Source organism: Coturnix japonica, chromosome W (genome assembly GCF_054131305.1).
Source record: "Coturnix japonica strain WE chromosome W, WE-NBRP24, whole genome shotgun sequence".
NCBI classification, from domain to species: Eukaryota; Metazoa; Chordata; class Aves; order Galliformes; family Phasianidae; genus Coturnix; species Coturnix japonica.
In genome coordinates, this window is record NC_140701.1 from 28,587,351 (window position 1) to 28,593,226 (window position 5,876).

The following is a 5,876-nucleotide window of genomic DNA, read 5'->3' on the forward strand; positions in this document are numbered from 1 at the left end:
AATGGAGACATGGGTTGGAGGTAACTGCTGTTCAAAGTTTTGCAGTGTAAGAACCAATTAGAAAACTAGGGATCTTCCATCTTGTTCCTCGTACCTTTGAATCGTTGCTGCTCAAGTAATGGTGTACCTTTCTGGTATTGTTTTGGTGAGTTTCTGTCATATGTCATCCTCACTCTCTAAGGATCATGTTCTTGGCAAAGGTTGCTAGGATCAAAATTAAGGTTATACAGCATTTCCACCACAGCTATTTCCCTCAAGTACTGGATGCCTTTTTCAATTGTATCCCACTTCTTCATCAGAGGCTTCAGAATGTCTTTGAAGGGAAGCTTTGCCCACACAGCCACTGACATTTGCTCCCAGATGGTGGCAGCACCATCCATACATCTGTTCATCCCTCTGTCAATAGTTGGTCTCTGAAAATGCCTCCAAGTTAACGAGCTTTGTTACCATCTAGAAACAAGCTACCAGCCCAGCTGTCCCAATAGCGAAGCAACCAGGTAACAAGAGATTTGTTCTGGCGCCGTGTAAACTCTTTCTTGTGCCTTGGATTTCAGTCATCTTCAGGGGTCAACAAATAGTAATAGAGATTTCCTCCTCATCACTCTCTTCTTCATGCCTCTTAACTTTTCCTTTTGCTTTTCTTGGTGCTGATCCAGACCCATCACCTGGATCTTCTGCTGCCTCCTCCTTTGCTTCTTTTTTTCCATTCTAAACTTGAGGACATCCATTTCCATTTCTTGCCTTCCACAGGGGCAACTGATATTGTTACTGGTGCCTCCTGTGACTGATCAGAATTGACTTGGGGATTTCCCTTTTTGGCTTGAACCTTATCTTGGAAACTCTCTTTCCAGAATAGTGTTATATAGAGCATGGTAAGCACAAGCCAAGCTCCAAATAAGTAGTACCCCCTTAGACCTATCTAGGCTGCACCATCCCTGACTCAAATACTGGCTTAGTTTTTTGGGATCCCACAGGTGTTCAAGAGTGAAATCCCATGACATTGCGGTCCCCCACATGTTACTTGTGGTTCATTTCACGTCAGGATTCTAGCATTAAGCCTCCGCGAATCCGACCTGGTCCAGCCAGGGCCCATTTAACTACACGTTCACACCAACAACATGGTGAATAGCTAAATGGCGTTTTATTATGCGTGTTAGCGGTTTAAATAAGCCGCTATCTACTTCGTCTACACCCCTTCTACATATGCATAACCCCTTCTACATATGCATAACCGAGCAGGGGAGGGCCTATCGCGTTACATCCTGAGTGTTCATGCACGCCTAATACAACATCTCCCCCTCCCCATGCTTAACAAAACCATGCCCCATTACAATGCAAGCGCCGATCCTAATCCTAATATATAGAAGTATTAGTCCTTATATAATTTAAACTTTGTCACAGATTATCTATAATGTGAGGTATACAGATTGCAAAGCATGCAGAGATAAGTCGTGCAATGTCTAACAGTGTTAGTGGTGTTCTAATCAGTATGTCCAAGGCATCTTTGGTCATATTATCCAGTTCATCCTTCTGCTCAAAGCTTCTTGTATATATGCTGGAACTCCCTTTTCTCATTAAACACTCATTCCATTATACGTTGTAAGCAACCCTTCAAAGTCCTTGCACCCATACCCTTGAGCCAGCAGCAGGAAATCTACTGCAGCTCTATTCTGTAAAACAGTATGCCTGAAAGAAAAGTACTCAACTTTCAATTAGTTTTCCATTTCTCCCAGACCGCCCTTTTGGGTGATCACTATATCAGGTTTTATTTTTCTCGAAGGGACCCATAAATTTTTCCTGATTCACTATCCTTTACTGTGGCATAACCTCTTCGTTCAAAATGATTGATTGCATAATGTGCTGTGCCAATACTTCCGCCTGCTGGGCCACCGGGATCCTACCTCTGTGACCCTCCCCCTCCCCAAGGACACATATGTTGTCCTTCAGGAGACAGTTGGCCCTCTCCACAATTGCTTGTCCCTGGGAATTCCCAGGGATGCCAATCAAGTGAGATATTCCTCAATGCTCGAGCCATTCTTGAGTAGATCGCGAGATGAAGCACGAACCATTGTCTGTCTTGATGTGTCACGGCACACCAAGGACCGCGATGGCAGTGGCCCAGTGTTGCTGAGTTGCAGGGTAGTTAAATGTTAACATAATCATCATCACTCAATCAAAACCTTGACTGATAACGCACTAAACATAAGGTTACATGTAAGGTCATAATTTTTTGAGTTGACATATACACACTCATTCCAGCATTCATTTTAGACAATTCTATAAATGGAAATTTCTACGCTAATGTATTATTACTTATCGACAACTATGAGGTGACAAACCATCAAAAGGAGAGAGAAGGAATACAATAGTGGTAGATGTGATAGGCAGTGCCAGCAGGGCATCCCCTGCTTCAAAGTGCACTTTGCCTTTCTCACCCATCACAGATTCTCTCCTGTTTTAATTCTTGCTAGAGATTGCAAGGTTTTTTTCACATGTGCTCCATATATGCATGGCCAGTGCATGATACAGAACCCAGGTGGAACACCTGCTCTTAAAATAGAACATAACACTATATTAGATCTCCCTACAATACAAACTACTCAGAAAAAGTTATTTACAGCTATAGTCACATATTCTCATTGTTACTTGCTTTACCCTTAGCTCCCTTCTTTTTTTATTTAATTTGTAAGAATTTTCTTGTTGACCTACTACTACATTTACAAAAATCATCTATAGGTAGTAATTCTTGATGCAGTACAGAGTGAGTTTGTTATGGTTTTGCAATTTGGTTGGTGTTGGTATTCCACATCAGAACACCATGCTAATAATGGGAGTAAAGGGGACAAGTTTTTTTTTCTGTGGGCTGCCTTGATGGGCATGTGGGGTGGGGCACCGGAAGGGAAGTGAGGAAGGGGACGGCGTTGCTGGACCGGCTCCCTGCGAGGAGACAACGTGGTCAGAGCTTCCTGCCTTCCACAGCTCCATCGGTGAGATTTGGGACTTGGTATTCTCTTTGTTGAAACTCTCTTGTTGTTGTTTAGTGTTATTAGGTTATTAAACTGCCATTCGTTCTCAGATCACCTTTTTCCTCCCTCATTTTTTTTGTTAGACCTAATCGCAATCTCCCTTCCCTTCCCCTCTCCCGAAACGCACGTGGCCGGGCCGGGCCACGCCGCACTTTGCCGTACCGTACCGTGCCGTGAGAGAAAAGGGGGGGGGGCTTTTGTTCCTGCTGCCCTGGGTTTGTGCACACTGTCCCGGAGTGAGCTCTAGAGAGAACCCCTTGACAGAGTTGCACCCATATCTGCCAGAAAACAAATACCTTTGCACTGCTGTGTGCACGTTGCATTCAGACCACTGAAGGTAAAACTCATCTTGGGATCTTCAGGTTCCGCTCCAGTACAGCTGCCACCGTTCCTAACTCCCCCACTACAATTCCCCCTCCATACAATTTCCAAGCTCCATCAACAAGTCCGTCCAAGTCCCCCACCCTAGTTCCCTAAATGTGTATATTATTGAGAGAAAATGAAGACATTCTTGCCCGAACTAGCAGGAGACCTTCAGAGGTGCAAACAGTTCAGCAGACAAGGAGGGAGAAAAACCAAAAGACTGTATCAATTCCTGCCAGACAGACCTTCTTGGCATGATCACGGGACGTCTAGCTTGTGCGCCTGGCATAGGTGTGAGCAGATACTATAAAGACCATTGGCAAGACCCGCCAAAACTGAGGCGGCTTGGAGTGAGTGGCAAGAAACCATGGGTTCATGTATGAGCAAGGAGCAAATGACGAATACAGAAGAGCATACAGCGGATAGCCAAATCGTGGAAGAGGAGCAGAGGGAGCAGACCGCAGATTTTCAAATCACGGACACCCCCATAACCTACGCGTGGAACCCGCTCTATGACATCCCAGCCTGGAGCAGACAAGGAAGACGACCTGTGCAGAGGGAGGTGAACCCCAACATCAATTGGCATCTCACGGAGGAATGGTTCCATGGCAGGATGGGAGCAGGGCGCAGTGGGCGGCACATTGCTGAGCAGCTGATGACGCCGTACTGCACTGTGATGAGGGCTCCCGATGGCTCCTTCCTTGTTAGGGAGAGCGGGACATTCATTGGGGACTATGTCCTGTCCATCTGGAGCAATGGAGAGGTGCAGCACTGACGCATCCAATGGTGGCAGGATGCCAGCAGCCACATAAGTACTTTCTCATTAATAACCGAATATTTGACAGCCTTTACGACCTCATCTCCTATTACCGGGAGACACCGCTGAGGTACAACAACACGGATACGAGACTGACAGAGCCTGTGCCTCGTTCCAATGCTTGTAACAAAGACTGGGTGCCGCAGGACGGCACCGGATGCACGAGCGCAGCTGGGGTCCCACTTATGGGTCACACATATGGGTCTGTGTTCACAGCTATGGGATTGGGGTCACACTTATGGGGCTGGAGATGCAGTTATGGATCTGAAGCCCCACTGATGGGGCTGGGGTCACACTAAGGAACACAGTTATGGGGTTTTAGGTCCCACTTATGGGTCCAGCTCCCCAACTTATGGGCCCAGCCCCCCACTTATGGGTCTGAGTCCCCACTTATGGGTCTGGGCCCCCACTTATGGGTCTGTGGTCCCACTTATGGGTCTGTCCCCCCACTTACAGGTCACACTTATGTGTCTCAGGTCTCACTTATGGGTCCAGCCCCCCACTTATGGGTTTGATTCCCCCCCAACTTATGGGTCCCACTTATGGGTTCAATCTCCCACCACTAATGGGTCCCACTTATTGGTCCAGCCCCCCACTTATGGGTCTGAGTCCCCACTTATGGGTCTGGGTCCCCACTTATGGGTCTGTGGGCCCACTTATGGGTCTGTCCTCCCACTTACGGGTCCCACTTATGTGTCTCAGGTCTCACTTATGGGTCCAGCCCCCCACTTATGGGTCTGTGGCCCCACTTATGGGTCCAGCCCCCCACTTATGGGTTTGATTCCCCCCCAACTTATGGGTCCCACTTATGGGTTCAATCTCCCACCACTTATGGGTCCCACTTATTGGTCCAGCCCCCCACTTATGGGTCCGATTCCCCTCCAACTTATGGGTCCCGCTTATGGGTTCGAACTGCCACCACTTATGGGCCCCACTTATGGGTCCAGCCCCCCACTTATGGATCATACTTATGGGTCCAAGCTCCCCCCCTCCCACTGTCCCATCCCACTTATGGGTCTCTGGCCCCACTTATGGGTTCGGTCCCCCCCCCCACTTATGGGTCCAGCCCCCCACTTATGGGTCCCACTTATGGGGCTGGACCCCCACTTATGGGGCTGGGGATGCAGTTATGGCTCCGTGGTCTCACTTATGGGGTCTGGCCCCCCACTTATGGGTCCCTCTTATGGGTCCAGCCCCCCAACTTATGGGCACCACTTATGGGTCTTGCCCCACATACCCATTGTTGCCCTCCATGTTGCTCTCTTGCTCCAGCTCCTTTGGGTCTGGACCCCCACTTATGGGTCACACTTATTGGGCTGTGTTCCCACTTATGGGGCTGGGGTCCCCATTGGCCCCTATGGGGTCACACTTATGGGGTCCCCACATATGGGTCCAACCCCCCACTTATGGGTCCCACTTACGGGTCCAGCCCCCCACTTATGGGTCCCACTTATGCGTCTGGCCCCACATACCCGTCATTGCCCTTCACGTTGCTCTCCTGCTCCAAAATCCACGTTTTTAAGCCCAAAATCCACCCTCCCCCCCCCCCCGCCCCATATTATTTCCCTTTTGAAGCACAAAAAAAGACCAAAAAATGCCATTTTTAAGCCCAAAATAAGACCCCCCCCCCATATTACATATGGTGTTTGAAGACCCCAAAAACCTCATTT